This window comes from Trichechus manatus, unplaced genomic scaffold, assembly GCF_000243295.1.
Source record: "Trichechus manatus latirostris isolate Lorelei unplaced genomic scaffold, TriManLat1.0 scaffold00079, whole genome shotgun sequence".
NCBI lineage: Eukaryota > Metazoa > Chordata > Mammalia > Sirenia > Trichechidae > Trichechus > Trichechus manatus.
In genome coordinates this window covers 11,297,108-11,308,663 of record NW_004444015.1, presented here as the reverse complement: position 1 = coordinate 11,308,663, position 11,556 = coordinate 11,297,108, and positions in this window count along the sequence as shown.

The following is an 11,556-nucleotide window of genomic DNA, read 5'->3' as shown; positions in this document are numbered from 1 at the left end:
CAGTCCCTGGAGAAGGACATCATGCTTGGTAAAGTAGACGGTCAGCAAAAAAGAGGAAGACCCTTGATGAGATGGATTGACACAGTGGCTGCAACAATGGGCTCAAACATAGCAAGGATTGTGAAGATGGCATAGGACCAGGCAGTGTTTCCTTCTGTTGTACATAGATACGGTTGCTATGTGTTGGATCCAACTCAATGACACCTAACAACAACGGTGGGTATGGCATGGTATCTCAGTGTGGTTTAACTTGCATTTCCCTAATGATTAATGCTGTTCAGCATCTTCTCTTGTGCTTTTCATTTGAATATCTTCTTTGATGAAATGTCTGTTCGTTATTTTCAGGAGGGACCAGTCCCTGGAGAAGGACATCTTGCTTGGTAAAGTACAGGGTCAGCGAAAACAGGAAGATCCTCAAGGAGATGGACTGAAAAACTGGGTGCAACAGCGGGCTCAAGCATAATAAGAATCTGTGAGGATGGCACAGGACCAGGCAGTGTTTCATTCTGTTGTACATAGGGTCGTTATGAGTCGGAACCAACTCAATGGCACCTAATAACAGCAACAACAATAGTTTGCCCATTTTTGATCGAATTATTTGTTTTTTTTTTTAATTGTTGTGTTCTAAGATTTCTTTGTAAATTCAGGATGCAAGTCTTTTATTGGATAAGTGTTTTGCAAATATTTCCTCCCAATCTGCTTTTTCCCCCATTTTCTTAAAGATATCTTTGGAAGGAGAAACATTTTGGATTTTGATAAGGTTCAATTTAGCAAATTTTTTGTTTTATTCCTAGGTTTTATTCTAAAAGTTTCATTTTTTTAGCTCTAAAAATTAAGTCGATGATCCGTTTTGAGTTAACTTTTGTGTATGGTGTGAGTTGAGCGTCAAGCTTACCTTTTCGCAATTGCCTCAGCACCATTTTTGAACAGACTATCTTTTTCCCAATGAATTGCCTTGGAATCCTTGTCAAAAATCAACTAACTATAAATATAAGAATTTACTTCTGGACTCTTAATTCTGTTCCATAGATCTATATATCTTTTCTTATGTCAGTACCACATTTTCTTGATAACTGTAGATTTAAAGGAAGTTCTGAAATCAAAAAGTGAAAGCCCTCCAACTTTGTTCTTCTTCAAAATTGGTTTGGTTATTCTAGGTGTTTTGTATTCTATGCAAATTTTAAAATCTGCTTATTAATTTTCAAAATAAAAAACCTGCTAAAATTTTTCTTGAGTGGTCATTGAATCTATAGTTCAATGTGGGGAGAATTGCCATCTTAAAAATACTGAGTCTTCCAATCTATTATGGATTGAATTGTGTCCCCCCAAAATATGTATTGAAATTCTAACCCCCCTATACCTGTGGATGCAGTCCTGGTTGAAAATAGGTTTTTCTTGGTTATGTTAATGACGCCGTACCAGTGTAGGGTGTGCCCTAAACTTAATCACTTCTGAGTTATAAAAAGGGCAATAGACGCAGAGGCAGGTACACGCAAGGGAAGACAAATGTCATGTGAGAAGCCTCTACAAGGAATGTCTGGCATAACGACAAGGCAGGAATCCACAATTCTGAGGTCTTGATTTGGACTTCTGGCTTCCAGAACTGTGAGAAAATACATTTCTGCTCTTTAAAGTCACCCACTTGTGATATTTTGTTAATGCAGCACTAAGTGACTAAGACATCCTAGCAAGAATCTTATCATGTAGGTGCAACCATTATTTTTCCCACTGCAGGTGAGGAAACTGAAGCACAGGTTGTAAGGAACTTGTACAAGATCAATTAGCTCTTAAGTGGCAGAGCCAGCAATATGGTTCCATCCAATGCCTGCCCTTTTTTGAATTCAGCTACAAATGAAAAGTAATTGCTATTATACTTCAATATTTCCTAATAAATATGCAGTTTTACAGTTATCAATAAATACTCTCTCTGCCCTTAAGGAATTTACCATCCAGTTGGGGAATAGATAACTAAGGAGAAATGATCGCCTGGTGTGGGGAAAATTTTTGTGCTCCAGTGGAAAAATTATGCCTTGTCTGATTCTAGAGGAGGCCTCCGGGTTATCACATTCTGATTCTATGGGAGCTGTTCTACAACTCTGTAAATTGTAGATAACTGATAACAACACAAAGTAATTTTTGTCTATAGACATGTAGATTCTATCCTGTTTGGTTCAGGTTCAATGGACTTCCCTTCCACCCATGCAGAAAAACGAGTTTTGCCTCTATCTGCACATTCATTTAGACATTCCTTATCTATAGATGGGTCTCTTTGGATTCTCTTTTGAACTAGTTATAACCAGGGCTTCAAATTGGTTCCTTCCTGTTTGAATCTCTGCTGAGAATTTGCATTTCTACCACATTCCCAGTAAGTTGTAGATAAAAATCACCTGGGGATCTTGTTAAACTATAGATTCAGATTCAGTATATCTGAGGTGGAAATGCAAATTCTCAGCAGGGAACTTGTTAGAAATGCAAATTCTTAGTGGGGGTGGGGATTCAAACCAAAATGAACCAGTTCCAAGCCCTGGTTCTAACATCTGCCTGGTTCCTTCATGAATTAAATAAAATCATTAATGCGTGTTCATTTTTATATTGTAAGATAGTCATGATTTTACCTCTTTTTGAAAACTGTCTTACTCAAGGTTCTCTAGAGAAACAGAACCAGAGACACATTCATATAGAGATTTATTTCAAGGGATTGGCTCATATAATTGCAGGGGCTGGCAAGTCCAAAATATGTAGGTCAGGTGGCAGGTGGGGGACTACCGCAGGCTTGCATCCTAAGATCTGTAGGTCAGGCAATGGCAAGAGTATAGAGTGGAAAGAGAGAGTGAATTCTGACAAAGTATCTATTTATAGTATCAAGGCAGACCACACACCCCCTGAGGAAACTCCTCTTTCTAAGGGAGAGTGAAGAAATAAAAATGAAAGACACAAGGGAAAGATTAGTCCAAAGGACTAATGGATCATAACTACCACAGCCTCCACCAGACTGAGTCCAGCACAACTAGATGGTGCCCAGCTACCACCACTGACTGCTCTGACAGGCATCACGTTAGAGGGTCCTGGACAGAGCTGGAGAAAAATGTAGAACAAAATTCTAACTCACAAAAAAAGACCAGAATTTCTGGTCTGACAGAGACTGGAGAAACCCCGAATGTATGGCTCCCGGATACCCATTTAACTCAGTACTGAAGTCACTCCTGATGTTCACCCTTCAGCAGAAGATTAGACAGGCCTATAAAACAAACAATAACACACATTGTTCAATCATGTATACGAGACTAAATGGGCACACCAGCCCAGGGGCAAGGATGACAAGGCAGGAGGGGACAGGAAAGCTGGACGAGTGGAAATGGGAAACCCAAGGTTGAGAAGGGGAGAGTGTTGACATGTCGCAGGGTTGGCAACCAATGTCACGAAACAGTATGTGTATTGTTTAATGAGAAACTAATTTGCTCTGTAAACTTTCACCTAAAGCACAATTAAAGAAAAAGAAAACTCTTTCAATGCATTGATTAGATTACATCATGGAATGTGATTACATTACATTACACTGCATTATGGAACTGTAACTAATGTAGTCATTGATCAAACCACGAGAATCATAGCCTAACCAAGTTGACACATAAAATTAATCATCACACTATCTTTTAACAGTGGCGAGGACAGGACAGGAGGAAGCCAGAGACCGAAGCAAGAAATGGCATCACCAAAGGTTTAGATACTGAGGTAAAAGAGATATGTTTAAGAAGACAAATTCTTTATTTTTATTTAATTTTATTTCCGGTGAAAATATACACAGCAAAAGCTGCTCCCATTTCACAGTTTCTAGACATAATGATCAGTGACATTGGTTACATTCTCCACGTTGTATTAACATTCTTGTTGTTTCTGTTCTAGTTGTTTCACTACCATTTACTTAGTCTTCCTGCTTCCCAACCTTCTCATCTATGCTTTAAAATAGATGTTGACCCTTTGGTCTTATGTAGACAATTTTTTTTTTTAAAGAAACACATTATTCAAGGGCAACCATCTTTGCTCTTTGAGCTAAACTGTTAGTTAGTTTAAAGATGACTTCAGGGGAGTGTTTCAATTCAAGGTTTGAAGAGCAACTCAGGGCCATGGTCTTGGGGACTCCTCCAGCCTCAGTAGGTCCAGCAAGTCTTTATTCTTAAAGAATTTGAAGTTCTGTTCCACATTTTTATCCCTTTTTATCAGGATTCATCTATTGTGTTCTTGATCAGAATGTTCAGTAGTGGTCTAGTTGAGGCACAGTCTAGTTGAGAAGACAGATTCTTAACTGTTAATGTCAAGTTTGAAGGGAAAGAAAGGAAAAAGATTTGTTGAATTATTTAGAGGGGAAAATATCTCTGTACATAATTAGGATTCCAATTTTTGTTAACAGTTTGAATGAGTATCCTTGCTTAAGTTTTGGCATTCATAAAACTGTAGTAAAAGAATATACTCTTTTCTTAAAAGGTTGATATTTGTGCAGAAATCTGATTCTCAGTCTGCACTCCACAGTATCAAGGGAAAAACTAAAGCTCTTTGCTCTCACCATGTTGCAGAGTACATAAATGAAAAACTTAATCCTCAAAACCTTAAACCTGTGAAATCAAGCTAATTCAATGGCTGCCTTCTTATATGAGCAATAGGTGTGGATAGAAGGAGAAGAAGAGCCAGAATTAACTACTGACCAGCGGGGGAGACACACAGAGCTATAATACAGTGTGATAAGTGGCAAATCAGAGGCACACATAGGATACAGTTGGAGTACATATAAGGGGCACTTAATCCAAACATGTGTGTGTATGTGGGGGGGGGGCTTGGGAGCTGTGGGTGTGTGTGTGGGGGGGTGGCTGGTATATTTGGGGCCTATTAGGGAAGTCCTGCTGGGAAAAGTAACTTCTAAATTAATTAAGAGCTGAAATAAACGAGCACTATTTCAACCACACAAAAGGAAGGAGAGGGGACAGCAGGGTCAGCAGCGCATCCTAGGCCAAGGGAACAGCAAGGATCTTCTTTGTCCAGAGGCTGGAGGTAATGGACTCTTAGCGGAACTAGAGTAGTTCACTGGAGCTGGGCCAGACAGTAGAGGGTGGGAGTGGAGGCCCAGGCTCAAGCTGGATGCTGGCGAGAGATATATGACTGGAGAAGGAGTTAGGCTGTGCAGGTCTTCTTAAGCAAGGTAAGGAGTTTAGACTTAATTCTTAGGGCAATGGAGAAGCAGTTTAAGATTTTTCTTTTGAAATAACTTTAGACTTACAGAAGCATTGCAAAAATAGTACAAAGAGGTCTTGGATACCCTTCCCCCAGCTTCCCCTAACGAGAAAATCTTACATAACCGCTGTACAATGATCAAAACTAAGCGATTCACGTAGGTACAAGACTTAACTAAACTACAGGCTTTATTTGGATTTCCCTAGTTTTCTCACTAATGTCCTTTTTCTGTTTCGGAATCCAGTCCAGGATCCCACATTGCATTTAGTTGTCCAATGAATGATTTTAAAGAGGAGGGTGCCCCATGGGATTTACACCATCAATTTGTGAGAAACAGATTTGGGAGAGCTGGAAAGGAAAAAGTGATTCAAGGCGGGAAGCCCAAGTGATAAGCTACTTTGGCCCTGGCAGCAGCCTGTGAAAGGTGCGATGCTCTGCTGGAGCTGGTGCACTTGGCATGCCAGAACACATTAGTTCCCCTTTTGATGTCCCAATATGCTTTTTTAGAAACGTGACTTAAATAGAGCATGAGTCCACTGGATCATGGTATTCTTTTGTTTATTACTTAATTTTGGTATTCACAGGTTGAAGTGAACTGGAAAGAGGATGAGACTGTAGCTCAGATACCTTTAACTCTAAATGGTTAGAAGCTTGGGGAAAACTTAACCTTTAAAGAGCTAGTAGTTGCGTTACTAAAGAAACCCAAATCCATTGCCCACCAGTCGATTCCGACTCACAATGACCCTATAGGACAGAGTAGAACTTCCTTACAGGGTTTCCAAGGCTGTGATCTTTATAGAAGCAGACTGCCATGTCTTTCTCCCATGGAGTGGCTGGTGGGTTTGAACTATCAACCTTTTTCAGTTAGCAGCCCAGGGATTTTAACCACTGTGTCACCAGAGGTGTAGAGACTGGGGGGAGGGGCAGAGGAAGGGACTTGCCCCCTGGTGCAAGTCCAAGAGGGTTTTAGATGAGGCGGGGAATGACATTCCAAGGCACCACAGATGTTAAAGGTGCCTTACTGAGGCAGCCAGACAGGACAGGCGTGGGGGTGGGGTGGGGGTGGGGAGGCATTTCTGCTGACCAGAAGCTGCTATCAAAGTCTATTCATCAGGAAATTGGTGGGGGGTGGGGAGTCGCAGTTTAGAGAATGCCCCTAGGCACTCCTTACCCTCTCTATGCCTCTATGCGCCACCAGGGCTCCTAGTAGTTGCATTAGTCTGTTTTATGCATTTTCTTTAATGTGGCCTGAAGCACCACATTTTGTAAGATGCCATTCCTTGTTTTTCTCTCCTTTTACAAAATTATTTGAGGGACCCTGGATTTCACAAATTTCATAGTTAAATCTCTCTAGGCACCGTTCTCAAATACAGCTCTTATGTGGAAATTCACATGCTTCATTCAATCTTTTACTTGCTTGTTTCTGAAACATTCTTACCTGATGTACCAGGAAATCTAACCAGGTATATCATAAGACAAATTTACTTCTTTATATTACCAAACACTTTATATTTCCTTTCACTGCCATTATATTTGAGAACTATAGTAGGTAGACCTGCTTTCTACTCTCAGCTTGGTCATCTACCAGCCATGTGACTGACCCTGGATGAGCAAATTAACTTCTCTTGGCCTCAGTTATTCACATAAACTGGGATGTCAATAACTATCCTGCCTACCTCACATGGTCATTGGGAGGATCACTTGAAATAATGGATGGGAAAGAATCTTGCAAAGTCTATTGCTACAGGAAAAAGGGGAGGCATTATAATTGTTATTTACACTTAATCTCATCTTTTGATTGCATCATCTTTTGATTTCTAAATGAGGGGAAATACGTGAAAATGTCTAGGAGAGTGTAAGTTACGTGGTGGTATTCATTCATTCTTCTTTTCATTTATTCCGAATCTATGTATTGTGCTCTTACTAAGTGCCCTGCTTTGCACTCAGAATGTGAGGACAAGGAAGAAGTGGATCCTGTGCTCAAGAGGTTACATCCAGTAAAGGGAGAGAGACAAATAAGCAAATAAAATAAAGTGATTTTCATTTTTCCACCAAAATACCCCTAATGGCACAGGAGTGAAACTTCACGGAATTTGGGATATAGCCTTCATTAAGAAAATTTATTTGAATTTTATCTTTAAAAAGCCTCGCATATTTTGCATTCCACACCATACTATATCCTCCCCCACTTTTTTACTTGACAACAAGGAGGGTATATTCCAGAAATGCAAGGCCGAGTCAATATTCCAAATCCAACCAATGTAATCCAATGATCTTATCAATTAATAAGGCAAAAAATCTGATAAAATTCCATGCCCAGTCATGATAAAGACTCTCTCTCAGTAAACTAGGAAGGGAAGGGAACTTCCTTAACCTGATAAAGGGCAGCTACAAAATACCTACAACTAACATCATACATAACGGTGAAAGACTGAATGTTTTTCTTCTAAGATTGAAAGGAGGCAAGGTTGTCCGCTCTCAACACTTCTATTCAACATTGTACTAAGAGTTCTAGCCAAAGGCAAGGAAAAGAAACAAAAGGCATATAGATTGGAAAGGAAGAAATAAAACTGCCCCTATTTGCATACAACACGATTGTCTGTGTAGAAAATCCCAAGTTATCTACAAAAAAAAAAAAAAAAAAAACCCTCCTAGAACCAACAGGTGCAAAGTTACAGGATATAAGGTCAACACCAAAAAAGAATATTTCTATATATTAAAAAAAAAAATTGTGGTTGAGTTGATTCTGACTCATGGTGACCCCATGTGCACATAGTAGAACTACACTCCATAGGATTTTCAAGGCTGTGCCCATTCAGAGGCAGGTCACCAAGCCTTTCTTCCCAGGTGCCTCTGGGTGGGTTTGAAATGAGGAGAACTGCTAACCTTTTCGGTTAGCAGTTGGTCATTTAACCGTCTGTGCCACCCAAGAAGCAATTGGGAATCAAACAAATTTTTAATACCATTTACTATAGCTCAACAGCAGCAACAACAAAAAACCAGTAGAGCCTTTGAGCAGAGCATGCTAGGAGCTTTTGTTCGCATAGAACAAGGCATACTGAGAGGATTGCTCTCCAGAGGAGGCTAGTCAAAGAAAGTTATGTTGGGTGCAGATTTGTCTTCAGAGTAAGTCTTGCTGGGAGGCTGTTCTCCTTGGGAGACTTGTCTACTCAGGGGCATGAAGGGGTAAGCGTGTCCTCATGCTGGGAGGAAGTCCTCCTGGGGAGATGAGGTCATACGTGGGACATGACCCATGCTAAGACCCATGCTACGAGCTGGACAGGAAGAGAACTCTCCTAGGAAACCTGACCAGAGGGTTGCAGAAGGTGAGACCACACCTTCAGAGCAGTGCAAGCTGGGAGCAACAGGCCCTCTGGGTGGGGCATGATGAGAGGGAGTGCGGGACTGGCCAGAGAGGGCAGGCGGGGAGACTAGTTCCTGGCTTTGAAGGTCACACTCTGGAAGAGGTGGTCAACTTGGTGCATGTAGGCAGAGAGAAGGCATAGGCCTATACTTTGGGGTGGACATCAGGCCTGCCCGCTGGATAATTCACACAAGGCTGCCTTAGAGCTTCTGCACCTTGGAGGTGAGGGGCAGAAGACAAACCCGGTTTTGTGGGTAGGGCTGAGAAACTAGGTTCCCCGCAGTACCTGGAATATGCTGGACCACCACGCAGGAGGTCATCTGCCAGTCAGGGTATAGGCGGTCTCTGCCTTGGCCAATAGGAGAGTGAAAGAGCTGTGGGGAGCCTGGGACATGGGGTTGAGAAGGGCGGGGACCCTGCACGAGGTGAGGTGGTAGGGCAGGGCCTGGTGGCTCTTCCCACTGGTGGTGGTGGGGGGGCCGTTTGCTGGCCGGCCCCACTCATGGGGGGAGGTGATATCATAAGTGACTACACTGGGTGACACCAACCCTAGTGACACCACTGCTGCCAATTGGCAGAAGACACAGATTTCTTAGAGAGAGGGAACTTGGACAGAAAGGCACTTAGCCAGGCGCACACATCTCAGGATAGACAAATGACCTTTTGGTCGCCAAAGCTCTTGAGACACAAGGAGAAAACTAAGCTGTTCTGTTATCTTTGTCCTATAGTAAGTACAACACTTTCTTGGTCCATATGCATCCCTGTGCCCATGGAGTCGATTCCTACTCATGGCGACCCCATGTGCTACAGAGTAGAACTACTCCATAGGGTTTTCAAGGCTGTGACCTTTTGGAAGCAGATCATCAGGTCTTTCTTTTGAGGCGCCTCAGGGTGGGTTAGAACCTCCAGTCTTTAGGTTGATAATTGAGTGGAAACCATTTGAGCCACCTAGGGACCTTCAGAAGGTAAGAGAAACATGGATTCCCACTGAGGTATTAAAATAAGATCTCAGATGCTAAGAAAAGGCAGACTTTCTTCCAAATCCTAGAGCAGACCTCTCTCCTCTCCCTTCCTTTTCTTTAGTCTTTCCCCTTTCTTCCCCAGACCAATGCTGTCCAATAGAAATATAGTGCGAGTCACATACGTAATTTAAAATTTTCTAGTAGCCACATTTGTAAAAAGTACAAAGAAATAGGTGAAATCAATTTTTTTTTACTGTGGTGAAAATATACACAGCAAAACATATGATAATTCAATAATTTCTACATATGTAATTCAGTGACGTTGATTACATTCTTCAAGTTGTACAACCATTCTCGATATCCTTTTTCAAATCATTCCACCACCATAACATAAACTCAATTCTCTCCAAGCAAAAACTCCTCCTTTCTTCCTCCCTTCCACCTCTGGTTTTGTTGTTGTTAGTTACCATCGAATAATTTTTGGTTGCTATATATTTGAAGACGGAAGGAATACACAGTCACTGAATGTTATGGACTGAATTGTGTCCCCCCAAAATACCTGTCAACTTGGCTGGGTCATGATTCCCAGTGCTGCATAATTGTGTGCCATTTTGTAATCGGATGTGATTTCCTTATGTGTTGTAAATTCAACCACTGTGATCTAATAAGATGGATTAGCGGCAGTTATACTGATGAGGTATACAAGATTGGATAGTGTCTTAAGCCAATCTCTTTTGAGACATAAAAGAGAGAAGCAAGCAGAAACACATGGGAACCTCATACCACCAAGAAAGCAGTGCTGGGAGCAGAGCACGTCCTTTGGACCTTAGGTTCCTGCACAGAGAATCTCCCAGACCAAGGGAAGATTGATGACGCAGACCTTCCTCCAGAGCCAATGGAGAAAGTGTTTCCCTGGAGCTGACACCCTGAATTTGAACTTGTAGCCTACTGGACTGTGAGAGAATAAATTTCTCTTTAATAAAGCCATCCACTTGTCATCTAGAGCAGCACTAGATGACTAAGACACTGTACCAAAAAGAACTGGCCAACGTTCAACCATTTCAGGAGATAACATATGATCAAGAACCGATGGTATTGAAGGAAGAAGTTCAAGCTGCACTGAAGGCATTGACAAAAACAAGGCTCCAGGAATTGACAGAATACCAATTGAGATGTTTCAACAAACAGATGCAGCACTGGAGGTGCTCACTCATCTATGCCAAGAAATTTGGAAGACTACCTGGCCAACTGACTGGAAGAGACCCATATTTGTGCCCATTCCAAAGAAAGGTGGTCCAACAGAGTGTGGAAATTATTGAACAATATCATTAATATCATATACACATAAAATTTTGCTGAAGATCATTCAAAAGCAGTTGCAGCAGTACACCAACAGGGAACTGCCAGAAATCCAAGCCAGATTCAGAAGAGGACGTGGAACCGGGGATAGCATCGCTGATGTCAGATGGATTTTGGTTGAAAGCAGAGCATACCGGAAAGATGTTTACTTGTGTTTTATTGACTATGCAAAGGCATTCAACTGTGTGGATCATAACAAATTTTGGATAACACTGTGAAGAATGGGAATTCCAGAACACTCAATTGTGTTCATGAGGAACCTGTACGTAGACCAAGAGGCAGTTGCTCGAACAGAACAAGGGGATATTGTGTGGTTTAAAGTCAGGAAAGGTGTGTGTCAGGGTTGTATCTCTTCACCTTAGTTATTCAATCTGTATGCTGAGCAAATAATCCAAGAAGCTAGACTATATGAAGATGAACGTGGCATCAGGATTGGAGGAAGACTCATTAACAACCTGCATTATGCAGATGACACAACCTTGCTTGCTGGAAGTGAAGAGGACTTGAAGTACTTACTGATGAAGATCAGAGACCACAGTCTTCAGTATGAACTACACCTCAACATAAAGAAAACAAAAATCCTCACAACCGGACCAATAAGTAATATCATGATAAACGGAGAAAAGATTAAAGTTGTCAAGGATTTCA